Source organism: Ctenocephalides felis, unplaced genomic scaffold (assembly GCF_003426905.1).
Source record: "Ctenocephalides felis isolate EL2017-DRISC unplaced genomic scaffold, ASM342690v1 CF-g0.4_SCAFFOLD_03572, whole genome shotgun sequence".
In the NCBI taxonomy this organism is placed as follows: Eukaryota; Metazoa; Arthropoda; class Insecta; order Siphonaptera; family Pulicidae; genus Ctenocephalides; species Ctenocephalides felis.
Genome location: NW_020539726.1, coordinates 9,146,979 through 9,163,456, shown reverse-complemented (window position 1 = coordinate 9,163,456; position 16,478 = coordinate 9,146,979). Strand labels below are relative to the sequence as shown.

The window sequence follows — 16,478 nt, the reverse complement described above, 5'->3', positions numbered from 1 at the left end:
TTTATTAAACAAATAGCTTTACCATGTAATAATTATGGTGTGTATAAAACAACTTTGCTCTGTTCTCACAAATACGTCAATAGATTATTTAGTAACTAAACAAGTCGGTCAAAATCAAAAATGTTTTTATTAATGGTCATTTTGCTTGAAGTATTTAGTAATGGCATAGCAAAAACTTAATATTAAATACATGGCAACAAGTTGTTACGTCAACTAACTTGTTTGGCGGAAATAATTGACCGGTAAATAATTTTAAATAACTTTGATAAAATCTGTCGCTATTGTTTCTTGTATAAACATGGTTCATAAATACATATTATATTCTATTAGGCTTGAGAACAATATGAAAATACGAGTATTTTATCATAAACACGTGCTATATGCCTTGTTTTCAGAATTAAAAAAACGTTTTGAACGTTTATTGGATTCATTAGATTTATATGTATTTGATATATGGGATATATATTGAATATTATATTAATTATGTTGGATATTGTGTGATACAGGGCAAGGCATAAAAATATATCTAAATTACTAGTATAGGAAACATAATTGATAAAATATTCAAATATGTAACACATGTCTAATAGTAATAGACATTGTCTATTACAATTTCTTAACTATACATAGTATAAGCTAATAAATACTAAATGTGTCAAAAAACTTATTTCACTGATTTTTTTTGAGTAAACGTTGTAAATATAACAGTAAAACATATATTATCTGATTCATTTTTTTTTAAAATTACAATATTTGTTACAACTGCTAAATAATTTATCTGATTCATTAGAAAATAATTACGTTAAACTACAGAATATTAGTTTCTACTCGTAAGTTGGGCAAGATATTGGAAGATTTTGGTCTATTATACATTTTGATATTTATTTATTAACTTTCCGATAGGAAAGTTTGTTTTCGTCAGAAAGTCCGACTTACTATTTTTATATCTTCTCAAAGTTTTAAGTCATTCTGGAGACCAAATTTGGAAAAAGTATAAGTATAGTTTGGATTAGTTAGTTAGGCCGCATAAATTCTAAACGCAAGTTTGTGCATAATAATTAATTAATACAACAATATTTATCATGAGTCTGTTTGAAAAATACCAATTAAAAATCACATTTAGTTTTTAGTGAAATCAATAGTATAGCTAAATCTCAATGCTTATTGATTTTGTCGATTATTTACTCATATTGGCAAGTTTATGCAATTTAAGTTAAAGAAAATACCATTTAAAACTAATTTATTTAAATTTCTGTGATAGCAAATTTACAAAAAATTAAAAGAAAATAAAAAAATCTTTGCGTCGGCCGGGAATCGAACCCGGATCAACTGCTTGGAAGGCAACTATGCTGACCATTACACCACCGACGCTATGAACGCCAAAGCTTTATCACAGCATTGTATTCTATTTTAAATTCAAAGTAATATACAAAATTATTAATTTAATTGTGATTAATCTAATAGTTATGAATAATTTTTGTAATTTTATTATGAATGGCAAATGTGATGCGCAATGGTTAAATGTCAATGGCCATATAGTTTTGAATTTTAATATATTGCCTTAACTTGAGGTCTTGAAACCTTCAAGACCTTTTGCATCATTTTTCAAGAGCACAAGATTTTTATGGTTCATTTCATTTTGCTTTTAGTAGCCTTTGTTTCAGTGTTTCAAAATTTATACTTCCTATTAAAATTTCTATAAAATGCTTGATAATTTGATGTGCATAAGTGCATCAAATAGCATCTTTCATATCTTTTTCTTCAGGATCTCCAAACCCGCTGAACCTGCAATCCATCGAATATCAGAAAATTTTATTCAGTATTTCATTTCGTCAATACAAGTAAAACTTGTTAGGAATTATTCAAATAAGACGCTCCGTTCTCTCAAAAACTGAATTATTTAGTTTTTAATATATTTTTCAATTTTGCCCTGTATTTTTGTAGCAGCTGCGGTTCAAATCAGCTGATCCTTGCTCTCGAAACAGCGAACGAAAAATTGAATCTAAATATACATACATACATAGGGTAGGGCGGGGCTAGTTGAGCAAATTTTTACTTAAACGGATGTAGCTCCTCAATGAAAAGTCTCAATAAATTGCTATACGGCTTAATGGATTTGTTGTTTATGGCTTACCAAAAGTGTTAATACTATTTTTTTGGTGATAAGTAAAATTTAAAAGCTGCAGCTGTTTAAATGCAAAAAGTCAGGTTTGTTCAATGTACCCCATAGGTGGGGCAAGTTGAGCACTAAGAAAGTATAATGAAATCATAGGTTCAATGCCGATTAGTGATGAAATAAAATAAGTTTTTAATAACCAGCCATATATTTATAGTCTTTATTAACAGAGAAAACAAAACTTATAGAAATTTTCTTTACATAATTAACCAAAAGTAGAATCAACAAAACAATATCCTATCTTAGGAATTATTTTACCATTATATTCAGTATTTTTGTTTAAAATCATTATTTCTTTATATTATTACTAATAGACTTACCTTAAATCTTAAAAGTAATAATTAATTTCTGAAAATTAATGGTAATTGTCTTAGTGACAAAACAAGTTTAGCAACTATGATCAACTAACCCCAACTCGGAATTTCAAAATAAAAGTGAGTTTATAAAAAAACCGTGAGAATTATACCCCGAATCTCTGTGCATATTAAAAGTACTATAATTATATGGAAGAATAATATTTACCTGATTAAAAATAAATAACATTTGACTAAACCAGACGAAAACTGGTGATGAATTACTTTTTTACTTTTTGGTCTCAAAATAAACAAAACGCCCGTGAACCTCGCTCATTTGTCCAGCGGCCACTAGCGATCGCGGGATGTTTATTTCTCACAAACCTCTATCTTTCCGCCATATAATGCCTAAACGGACGGTGAATAGTTTTCGAGATATTTCGATTGCTCAACTTGCCCCTATGTTCAACTAGCCCCGCTCTACCCTACATACAAACATACCACACACATGCAACCATTTTTTCTAACAATATAATATATATTCTAACAATATAATATAATATATATTATATAATATATAATAATAAGATATATCAAAATGTTCAGTAACCTTTTAAGCGTAAAGATATATAGACAAATTTTCATTTTCGATTTTTGCGATTGTTATAACTTACCTTACAGGAAGTTAAAAAAAAGAAAACCTAATTCAAAAAAAAAGAAAAATTATAAACGTCAATTTATAAACTTTTGATTAGTGAACCGCCTTAATAAACCTGAATAAATCATCGCCAGAAGAATAGATGAATCAAATGAAATGATTCAATTTATTCGTTTATGCTTTGATCCAAGTTCATTTTCCATCTCTCTTAATTTTGACTTTATATAGAAAAATCTTTTCTCATTTTCGAATATTTCTCATATTAACCTTATCGCATTAAATCGCGAAGCTGTAGGTACGACACGGCGAGAATCTAGCCCGATAATTGAAATGTTGAGCATGGCGGTATCTCGAGCGCGTTATTCATTGAGAGGGACTTAATAGAATTAGCGAAGCCATTTCCTAGCGATTAGAGCGCTGATAGAACGTCATCTCGGTGATGGAAAGTGTGGGATCACACTGCATTGCGGCAAATGAATTATCGAGATCACTAGGTACTTTTGTTCGAAATTTATCGATCATTTTATGATAACATTTTTAATATTTGTTTTGAGATTTTTTGGAATTATGTAGTTAATGGCGCGAATAAAATAAAAGCTTTCGGAAAATATTATTGTTACCATTAGTTTTTTTTCTACTCTGCTCATCCAAAAGTAATTTTAAAAGTGAGTTCAAAATATTGTTATATTTTAGTTTTAGTTTTAGTTTTATTGTTATATTTTATTTTAGTTTAACTTACTGTTGGATTTAAAATTTATTTATTATTAACTTCCTTAACGAAAAGACCTATTTTTTTTCTCTCGACGTTTCAGGTCATTTTGTATCGTTTAAGATTAAAATGTCAGTTCTGACAGTTGTTGTGTCAGTATTTTTTGTCAGTGTTTTCAAGAACGGCTAAATCGACTTTAAAAATTTAGAAGCCATTTGATGGAATTAGTACGGACACATGTTGATAAATTGATCGCACAGTGCGATTTGCACTTACTAGTATTTGGTAAAGATCAGCCGGGCCATTTCTTCGCAATTAAATTCTGGTGCAACTTAACATGACAATGGAGTTCATAGTCTCAACGAACCTCCTAAAATATTACAGTCCTACAAAAAGTGGTTGAATTATAAAAAAATATTATAGTTTGTATTAGTGGGCCGAACTGTTAGGACGTATAAACGTAGGTATGTTTGTGCTCTTTATTTATTATGATTACATATATTTCAAGTTTGTTTAAAGAAATCGATTAGAAATTGCATTGATTAGTTATGAGTAAAAGCGAAAAATCTATTTTCATAATAGACAATTTAACATTTTATATAAATGAGAGCAATATCATATTTTATACCGTGATAATTAAAATAAAATTATTATATTTATAACAGTGCACTCAGAAATTTAAATCATAAAATGCTTTTGGACTATCACCTATTATACCTACCTCGTGTAAAATCGTATGCATTTTTGTAATTGCATATTCATTTCCATAAATGCAGGCTGGAGATTAATTCTTTTATTTTGAAATACTCTGATCACATTAAACATACAATTTTAATAAAAAATATTTCACAATTAGAGTAGTTGTATTTGAATTTGTATTAATGAGTTTGAATTATCTGATATTTGTATTTTTCCTATCATATTTATGCATTATTGTTATATATTTTTTCCTAATAATTTATTCATGAATTTCTTGTATTCTTTGCTTTTCATCATATATAAATAAATAATTATATAAACTTCTATATAAATAATGTTTTAAACGGCTCAACAAGTGCAAAGTGATAAAATAATCTGCATTTTTAAGTGGTCAACTGCACTTTACAAATAATAAAAATAACAAATGCATTTCTACCCTGTTTCATTATGCATAGTATCTCTTATATCATATTGTTCTTGGAGTAAATGTAGTAAACAATTGAAATTACTTGAAGGCTACAAAATTTATACTTGTGGTGCATAAATAAATTTTTGTAAGAAAATGAAATAAGATTATTCATTAATGATATGTTTGTACAAATTGTGAAGTATCATAAAAGTAAGCAATTATATAGAACTCATGTTATTTCAAGATTACTCCCAGATAATTAACTTCCCGTAGGGATAGTTATAGTAATCGCAAAAAAATCGAAAATGAAAATTTTTATATATCTTTGCGTTTCAGAGGTTTCTGAACATTTTGGCATACCTTAGAAAAAATGGATGTATGTGTGTGTGTGTGTGTGTGTGTGTGTGTGTGTGTATGTATGTATGTATGTGCGTGTGTGTATGTATGTGCGGATACAAATTTTCGTCGACGATTTCGGGAACACGGATCAACCGATTTGAATAATTCAAAAAACATTCGATTCGTATTGATAAGGAGACGTGCTGATTAGTTTTTGGCAAAGACAGGTCTAGCCGTTCCAAAGATACGGGGCAAAAAGTGCCGAAAACGGTAACTCAGTTTTTAAGAGAACGGAGTGTCCAATTTGAATAAGTCAAAAAACGTTTTACTTGTATTGACAAGATGAAGAATTGACCAAATTTTCATAAAGGCAGGTCTAGCGGTTTCGGAGATCTAATGAAAAAAGTAAAAAAAAATGCCATTTGGCGGTCAAAAATGATCATTAGACATATGCACATCAAATCAGATATTTTATAGAGATTTTAACAATAAGTATGAATTTTGTTTACATTCCTATGGGTTCCGTACCAATGTTTACGCGTTAGACGGCGACGCGGCGCTTACGCGCTTTGATATTTCGTCTTTATGCAGTTAAAGCAGTACGATTGCTTTGAAAATAGGTCAGATCTTCCAAAATATGTCAAAATAAAGAGAATAAAGAAATTTAATTTTTTTTTTTTTTTAAAACAATTTTTTTTCAAAAAAAGTAATTTTTTGTCCAATTTGTCCATCTTATTTTTTCGAAGTAAATTTTTTTCAAAAATGTTAATCGTTTTTAAAAAAAAATAATTTTTGGTACGGGAAGTTTCAGCAATTTGCCTTAAGGCACGATGCCTTAATTGCCTTAAGACAGAATTCCACTTACAGCTAGTTTTTTCTTATAATGAGCAAGAATTGTCTGCGCTGTCGTGAATTAAATATATGTTTGTTTGCGGCTAGAATGAATAATATTTTATGTTCACAACTCATTTATCAAGATTTCATCTTCATTGTAACATGGAGGTCGAATGTTGTGCCGCGAACATAGATCAGAGATCAAGTCACTTTCAACAAGGAAGGAATAAATAAAACATGAAGAAGAATATAAAAACACATTCTTCAATTACTAGTATTAGGAAAATGATTCTGTAGCTACGATTATGAGTTTTGTTTAATCGGCCTTCTCTCGGGCAATTCATTTTAATTATAACCACTTCTTATAATGTTGTCATACTTGACATTAATCGACACAATGTGCTAACAACATTATCATTAGATTTATAGCACATTTTTTCTATTATCTTACATTGTTACTAAATTTTCTATTAATAAAAATTAGCATAGTGCCAGTTGTATGAATGGGAACTGAAACAATTCAATAGGCACTCCTTCAATAAAACCGGTTTCTGCACACCAAATTGGATTTTTGATTAGATGATCTTATTAAATTGATTATTGAGCTAAAATTAAATAGGATTTAAATAACATATCTAGTTTATAAGCGAAGTAATATACAATAATATTATTTAAAGAAATATATTTTTATACTCACTGGAAGTCAGCCAATAAGATAATTGTCTGGTGTAAGAGATCACAGTAAATAGTTTAAAATAATGGATTCTCTAATTTGTGTAAAATATAAATAAAGAATAACAATCACAGCAATATTCTCTACCTAAACAGAAAATTAATTTATTTGATCTTTAATATGTTTGTTAATATAATTTTAAATTTTGTTAAATCTGTGATTGACAATTGAAAAAATTGTATTCATATAGTTTTATACTCATGATTATCCTGATTTGTTTCAGTTTTGGCACTTATTTTCAACTAATATAAATTTATTATTTATCAAATCTATAAATGTTTTACCAATATATCAGGTTTTTTGTTGTGAGCACCTTTGCTTAGTTCACAAGATCTTAATATAATTTTTAAGATGTTTTTTTACTAACTTACCGTAGGGCAAGTTATAGTAAACGCAAAAAATCGAAAATGAAAATTCTTATATATCTTTACGTTTCAGAGGTTTCTGAACATTTTGCCATACCTTAGAAAAAATGGATGTATGTGTGTGTGTATGTGTGCGTGGGCGGATACAAATTTTTGTCGACGATTTCGGGAACACGGTTCAACCGATTTCAATTATTCAACAATCGAGTCCTATTAATAAGGAGACGTGTTGATTAGTTTTTGGCACAGGCAGGTCCGGTCGTTTCGAAGATACGGGACAAAAAGTGCCAAAAACGGTAACTCAGTTTCTGAGAAGAGAACGAAGTGTCTGATTTTAATAATTCAAAAAAAACATTTTAATTGTATTGACATGATGAAGAACTGATTAAAACTTTGGGAAGGCAGGTCTAGCGGTTTCGGAGATCTAGTAAAAAAAGTAAAACAAAAGTGCCATTTTGAGGACAAGAATAATTTTTAGACATACATCAAATTATAAGATATTTTATGGAAATTTTAAAATGTAATGTGTATCAATTTTGTTTACATTTCTATGGGTTTCGTAATATCGTTTGCCCATTAGCATCTATGCAGCAGTGCGATTGCTTTAAAAAAAAAGTTCAAAATTTTCAAAATATTTCAAAATAAAAAAAACATAAATTTCAGAAGTATTTTTTTACAAAAATGTCATTTTTTTCAAATATCTAAAATTTCTCAAAAATAATTTTTTTTTAAGTTTAAAACAAATTTAAAAAAAAAAAATTAATTTTTGGTACTGGAAGTTCCAGCAATTTGCCTTAATTTACGATGGCCATACACCACTAGTTTTTTAGTTAGATTCAGTAGATGTTTTTATATAACCTCTATAATTGTTTATATGTGGATGATGTAAAAAGGTTCAACTGAACCTTCATTTTGATAAAGGTTTAAACAATAAAAAATAGTAAACAAAAAAGTACATTAAGTTAAAAAAAGCAATTTTCCAAAAAAATAAATTTTATAAATAATCTATTTAATAAATGTTCCAATTCTGCTGATGAATATTTCTGACGTAACACCAGATCAAGGTTATATACCCCTAATATGAACCCATATTTTGCATTGGTTGAATAATATAGCGATTTCGTAAAATCCATTCAAAATTAAATACAAGACATTGTATCTGTTTGCCCCTAGCTGTACCATTTTAACCCACCTATGGGGTAAAAAAAGACCACGTGACCTTTTCAAAAATAGCAAAAAACAAAATTATATAATGGTTAATTGCCTGGAAATTTTACTGAACATAGTTCAATAGTTGATGGTTTGATATGTGTTACTTGTTTTCATGTAGACGATTAGGTTTTCTCAGTCTAGTTGTCAAATGTCAAATTGAACCTTTGCGCCCCGCCCTAACCTAGAATATTTAGTTTCGTTAAAGTCATCATCATAATGCAATGTTTCCTTTCCTACTATTACACATTCAACGCTTACTTGACTATTCTTTTTGTAAGTTTTGTAATTTAAACTTGGCATGTCGCATTTTTTCCCTGCGGATGTGAGCACACTATAAACCGCTATTGTGGCGTCTCTTCCTCTCGCTAATGTAACTTGTAGATAACTCAAGTTGACAATGAATGCTTAAGCGTTCTATTATGAGTGCGCAGAACAAATTTGTGCTATGAATTAATGCCTGCCAGCATGCTCGAGCTTCGTAGAAGAGAATGCTTAAGTTCTTATCAGAGCCGGTTTGGTCGGTGCCGTCGTGTCTTCTAGAAAGTATTAAGTATAACTTTATACTTTTATGATTCCTTGCCCAAGATTACGGCTGCTGGTTGACACTTTACGTTGCATCTACTGATGCTTGTTGACCCTCTTTAATATATATATTTTTGACTAATGTTTTACAACACGAAATATTTAGTTGAATCTATTTTTCGATATGCTGTAATCGTAATATAACCATTTTTTTTTAAATTTTATGTTTGACATTGTTAATGGTTGTGAATACATTTATATCTAGGGCTCTTTCCATGTAAGAGCTATGAGATTTGAATTCTATTGTCGCGCAGGGTCCAATGCTTGATACCCGCATCGGTTAGCGGTTGATGTCAAGTAGGAGTTTTTACATGGAACTATAGATAGCAGTATACTTTCAAATGAAGATGGCCTTTGTTCAGCATTGCTCAAACCAAAAATTGTATCAATGAAACAAATAATCACTATTGCAGAAATTGTAATAATAAAATTCATCATATAGAAATAGGACAAATGGTTGAGTTGCGATCTATAAAACCGACATATAGTTAAGAAAAATCATCATAAGTCTTCTTGGTATTATAGGACCAATAAGGTCCGATCGCTAAAAAATATGTAATAAAATTTGCATCACCTGGTAATCTTCAAACCATGATGCCGAAGATTACAAGTTTAAGGGACCGATTCTGCAGCATAAAAGAACAATGTTATGGCAAGGTTATGTTATGTAGAACTTTTCATACAAAATCGTTCTAAATATTGTCAAAACACATGTGGTTGTTGCGCAATCAGGCGTTTTTCTCAGGCTGTGAAATAGAAAACCTAACCTAGAAACCGCACAAATGTCAAAAAAACGATCTTAGGTAACAGGGTCTTTCTAACCCAGCTTCATAACATACAAGTGACGTTGCAGTTTATGTGTAATACGCTTGAATGCACTGCAAATACATGACATTTTGACAGTATTCAGTATGATTTAGTAGCATAATGTATGGAAGTTGGAGCGTAACATGGCTTTGCCATGTCACGATAACATTGGTCTGTTGTGCGGCAGAATCGTTCCCCAAATATGGGCATTAACAACTTTTTTTAAAGAAATATTTATTTTGCAACTTTTTAACTAAGCTGGAACTTAGCTATATATGTCTTACAGCTTAAGTTACAAATGCTCTAAAACAGGGTTGCCCAATGTTGATAGCTATTTGATAATTGAGAGTTAAACTTAGTTGGACACGATATGATTTTCGGGTTATTTGAATGCTATACTAGGTGATCAATTCAGCAAAAACGGCATATGCTTAGAAGAGTGCTTGGTAAGACAATCATTGATATTTTGTCAGAAGCAAAACAATTTTTAAAGATTAAACTTTATGTATAGAGTCATGTACTTATTGAAATTTAAGGTTATTGCCATGTTATAGATAGGTTGAGACTCACTGGTCTAAAACATTCTTTAGTAATTCTCATTTATGAATCACATCAACATCACTGCGTTCATATGTAGTTATTTTTGCATGTCGACCAATGCATATCGACAGTTTATGCATTTAACTATTAGAATTTATATAGTGAATGGACTGGTACTACGCGCTTAGTAATTGACCTCGAAAAAATGAGAATAGTGATTTTCCGCAACTATTAAATGTTCTGTACTACATGATAATTACATAATTGGCTATATGAAAAAATTCACAAACCTGATTTTATCTACCTGCTAAATCGACGTTGCCATAGTTCACAAATATATTCAGAAATATATTTAGTTTAAAATTTTTTAGCTTGCTTTTTATATCTGAATAAATAAATATTATATATGCTTATATATTTGTATATTCTCTTTGAGTATATAAATCTGTCTATAGTTCCTGCTAGGTAAAACATTGCTTTTATAAATTTTCTTGATTGTGTCTCATGTAGTAATAATATTGAAATAATGGAAATTGACGATACCTAAATTTAATATAAAGTCAATTTCATTTCAAGTTAAAATTATTACTCTCTATATTTTCAAAACAAAAATTATATATAAAGCTCAGCTGTTCGACTTTGGGTTTAAAAAGGAAAATGAAGTAAATTAAAATAACGTAAAGTGAATAAAATTTTTTATAGAAAAACCATGCAAAAAACGATTGGGGTGCGAAACTTCAACTTTTTGGGAAAAAATAGAAAAACATTTATAATACAAAAATTAAAACACTATCTAATGAGTAGCCAGAGAATGTATGCCATAAGTCGATTTTCTGGTATGATAATAATATAATGATTTATTCATATTCTAATTTTTTATTTTGTTTTAATTATACATATTGTCTGAATAGCAATCAGAACTTAAAAGTTCTATAATTTTGTGTCACTAACAATTAAAAACAAAAAAAAAAATTGCATCTGAGCAATGGATCATTTTTATTTAGCCTGACAGCTAAGGAGTAATTCGCAAAAAACCCAATTTTAATATAAGAATTTTGAATATCTATGTCTCATATATTTTCCATATTGAAATTTACAACGCTGTTTTTTTTAATTTTTGTGTATTTTTAATGGAGTTCTAGTGATCTGAAGTGCAATTGGTAAAAATAAAGAAATTATGTAGAGTAGAATATCGCAAAAACACTGTCTTTTTAATTTTTGTCACCTATTATAATCCTCTATATTTTTTTAGTATTTTACGAAAATAGGTTTTCAATTAAAAAGATATATAATATTTATTCATGTTTCGATATCGATATTTGCATAGCATTGTGTACTTTCAATGAAATGGCTATGCACGTAATGCATTTTATTTTAATAGCATAGTGATGAATTTTGAAAATGTCATCGGTTGCTAATTTTGTGAATGTATGTATCGGCAGCAAAAACTTCATTAAAATTGTTTACAAAACCGAAACGAATATTAAAGTGTTTTATGTAACATGATGTGCACATATAGTGATTGCTGAATAATGACCACAAAATTATGAAATTATTACTATGCGGTTTTGCGGATACAAAACGAATTTTATGGTCTCGTGACATTGCGCGTCTATAATATGATTGTCCACAAACATAGCTGTGATTTATAAAAAAATGTGTTATTGTAAATATAAAGAACTTATTGTTAGTAGTTGATTTTAAAAATATATGGACAATTAATTTGATTCATTAAGAAAAACTATGCGAAACTAAATTATTCGATACTATCCATTCGAATAATAATAATAAATAATAATAAAGGTTACTCTGTCCGAAGGCAGGTCCATGGTGTGAGTGCCACCAAAATAAATGATTCATTTGCCCTTCGTCGTCTATCATTCCTTTTTTCTTCCAATCGCTTCCATACTTCCTGGTCCTGCGCTTCGGCTTTCAATTCCCTGTATTTTCTATGCATAAAATTTAGAAATTTTAGTAAATATGATACGTATTGGAACTTGAACATAATTTAATTAGAAAAGAATACAATGTATAATTTTTATAGTAAGTACCTTATTTTTTAATGATATAAGATATAAGATGTCAATAGTACGTCCATAGTAAGGAAAATGAATGCAATCACATTCCTTTTCTTACTTCCATGAATAACAGAATATTTTGGCATGAAATCTGTTGTATATTATATCAGATCAAAAAACAAAGCTCGCTTTTATGTGGAAATATTTACTTATTATAACATATTTAAATAATTGTTTCCACGAACTGTAATTGAACGTAAATTCATGCTACGAGAACAAATAATTAACGTACACATGTTTTTTGCCGACTTGTTACTATAAATAATTTTTACATGGATAGAAAGGCATATGTTATAGACAAAAACTAATCTATCTTGCGTTAATCTATCTTGCGTTTTAATAACAATTCTAACATGATTCCTATGCAATTTGCTTCTCATGCAAATTACAAAAAAATATTTATTGATCTGTACTAATATATCTAAAAATTCTATGAATACTATTTCTAACACACAATTTAATATAATTGACTTATAGCTTTAAAAGTAGGGCTTTTCTTTGGTAAAGTTTTTCTTTGACTTTGCAATCCAAGGTTTTAGGTTTTATAACACCTCGAAGAGCCTGATATGAAGATGGCGGTTTTCACTTGAAAATATTGATGGAAATATGCTTTCAAGAGAAAATAGCACTTGCCAGACACTGTTGCAATATAGCGCATTACTATTAGAAAAAGTAATCTAATATAAATCTAGTAAGAAAGAGATGGGCCAACATTACAACAGAAAAAATGTTTCTATCATTAACAAAGTCTAATAATCGGGTATAGTCAACAAAAATATAAATTTCGTTTATGAATTTAGTTTACATCCATACTTTTTGCTTACAATCTTAGTCTTTATTCAACGGAAACTAAAAATAAAATTTAAAAACTAAAACAATTGAATTGGAAAATTATAAAGAGTAAATTTGTTGATTTTAGTGTTAAAACAAAAAATTCAATAATCCATTATCTGGATATAGTAATGCAATACACTATGTAAAATATTTAACAATTTTGTTAACAATATTTAACAAAATACTAACTTGAAAAATCATAATTAGATAGTGTGTAGTACCTATATGTGTTGAAAACATAACGGAGTATATGAACTGGTTGAAAAACATAATGGAGACATAATTTTTTAAAAAAATATTTTCACTAAGATTCTACATGTGTGTGGAACTAATTGTGAATTTTTTGCATATATATTCTTATTGTTTCGTATGAAAATTGGGAATACTATCTAGGTAAAGCATGTTGGTGTCGCACAGAATGTTGAGTTCATGCCTTTTATTTATAGTTTTATCGTTATAAATTGTTAAAAATGATCCTTCACAAATTCTTTTTTGTATGAATCTATTTTATGTTTTAAAGTAATAATGCGTTCTGTAAGCATAGTTCTGAATTGTCTAGATTTTTTGGAATTATTTTGTGTTTCATTAAATTCTGGCTCGTTTCTCAGTCAGTTGCAATTTGATCGACGAGGTTAAGTCGTTCGATTTTGAAAGGGGTTTTTGATTTAGTAAAAATAATGTTAGGCGTTGTGCTAAAGTTGTTGAGAAGTCGGAATTTTGATTTATAAAAGTTTTTTTGAAGGATTATGTAGTTCTTTTTACATGGTAGAGTTATAACACCAGAGTGAGTCTCTAAGACAGGTAAATTGTTATGTCCAGTAGGATTGTTAATTTTAATTAAGGGGGGCGATACATGTAATCGCCTTAATTTTTACCATTTTTTGAGGACTTTTTAAACTGGGAAGGAATGACTGAATCTTTTTGAATTTTTTTAGGTTTATTTATTATATATTAAAATACACAAAAACATTTTGTTTTTGGCTGCCGTAAAAATAGATCTGCCAAGACCCTTTCGGAAAACGCCATCAATTTGCGGGCGTTCTCACTTTTATTACGGTGATCTGAAATCAAAAACATTAGTTTGTACGTATTCATAAAACATATATCTTATAGTTAAACTAAAAAAATTACAGATTAGAGTTACAGATAAGAGTACAATAGCACTCAAGCGTCGAGTTGAGGGGTGGCACTTAAATGAGTTTTTATTGTATAAATAATGATAATTTTGTTTTGAAGTTTTACAGGCATATTTTTGAGATGTTATTGTAACGATTTATGAAAAAAAAAAATCGATTTTTTTTCTTGTTACATGTATCGCCCCCCTTAAGAGGCACGTACGTCTGTTACTAGATACGTACCTCTGCGCTGCTTTCTGCGATGGATATCCCAGCTTTTTGTCTATAGATTGCAATTCCTAATCTTTTAAGACTTCAGATTATTTCACCTTTTCGAATTTACTCTATCCCAGAAAGAACATCGAAAGACAAATAAACAAAGCCTTAATTAAACCGCGGCATGTGTAATATCGTAAAACACACGCAAACACACACACGTATGTAACGGAATGAAGTGGTTAAGGATTTGACTAAGCCAAGTGTGACCCCATCCACCGCCCCGTTCGTGGTTATAACTGAACGCAGATCCCTTTGCCGGGCAAATCGGGGTTGAAACGACCCGCCTCAGGGCTCATAAGTGAACCTTTAGTGGGCGCTATAATCCAACGAGACTTTAACACAATCTTATTATCGGCATGGCACCCTTTTCCGGTAAAACGCACGTTCCTTTGCAAATACGATTCCCAACAGGATTTGTTTGATTAAAAAATATGTATATATAGCGTGAGTAAAATAGATCCAATGGATCGATGGGTTTTTATAAGCTAAGCATAGTACAGAATAGACCGACACGTGCCAATATTGAACTATATAATGACTTATTTCAGTATAAAATATAATAGTGTATAATCATATTGTTATGAAATTGACCAATTGCATTCTTGTTATATATTGTTTATTATAAATTGTCTTACATAACATAAATCAGTGTTGATTTTGAATATTTGATATTAAATAACGAATATACTAACATCATACCGGACGCCCAATCAATGGGTTGGCATCCGAATTAGACATTCTATAAAGAATTATCGAAAAATTTGCTGATATTTTATTATGTAATATAGGTGCAAATGTATATAAAATAAAAAAAATAATAAAGAAAATATAAAATGACTCTCATATATATATGGAATAATAAAATAAACGACCAACCTCCCATCTTGCATGGAAACTTTTATTATTGCTTTTATATCAGGATCATAATAATAATATTATTCTATGAATTAGATTGAGTTATTTTAGTATTTTAGTGTAAAATAACTTAATAAAACTTTTCGAAACGTAAAAATCATTATAAAAGTGAATATTTTCATCAATATTTAGCCCATATGATGCACAATTTTATACAATTTTAAAAATTACTAATAGAGCATGGCATCGTGCCTTAAAACAAATTGCTGGAACTTCACGTACCGTAATTTAAAATTTTAAAAAACTTTTTTTTGAAATGTTTGTAAAAAAACTATAGAAATGTAAACAAAATTTATATTTCTATATATATGAATCAAATTTTAATATTTTGAAGTGAAAACCAATCTTGACTTGAGACGTAAAACGTGAAACATTGTATTCCAAAGCCAAAGCTCTTACCACATAGCGACGAGGAAGCACTATTTTTAAACATAAGTGATAATAATATAATACATGCTGAAAAATAAAATCCATAGATTTTTCAGGACTATTAGTGCAAATCAATAAAGCATTATTTTTGAATTAGCATAACAGATTGCATAAGAATCAAGATACAATTTTCATAAAAACGCAAGTTAAATTAACGAATGCAGTAAAATAATTGATATGGGTACATTAAGCTACACTAATTGTGAGTTCAAAGATGGTGTGAATTCCAAAATAACATTAAAATCTTTATAAGATATCTAATAATTTGATGTGCATATGACTAATGATCTTTAGTGTCCGTCAAATGACATTCTTTACAAACATTTTTTATTAGATCTTAGCAACCGCTGGACCTGCCTTTCTAAAAATTTCACTATTTCTTCATTCAAGCCCGACTCTCAGTTCTCTGAAAAACTGAATTGCCATTTCTTGTTGCTTTATTTGTTCAGTATCTTTGTAAACAGTTGACCTG

At 29.2% G+C, this 16,478-nt stretch overlaps 1 non-coding gene across 1 annotated transcript; it reads right to left on the bottom strand.

Annotated features, from left to right (window-relative positions):
- Positions 1–1,299: 1,299 nt before the first annotated feature.
- On the bottom strand, positions 1,300–1,371 carry Trnag-ucc. The gene has a single exon. It is a non-coding gene; the product is annotated as a tRNA-Gly (tRNA).
- Between the last annotated feature and the right edge of the window lie 15,107 nt (positions 1,372–16,478).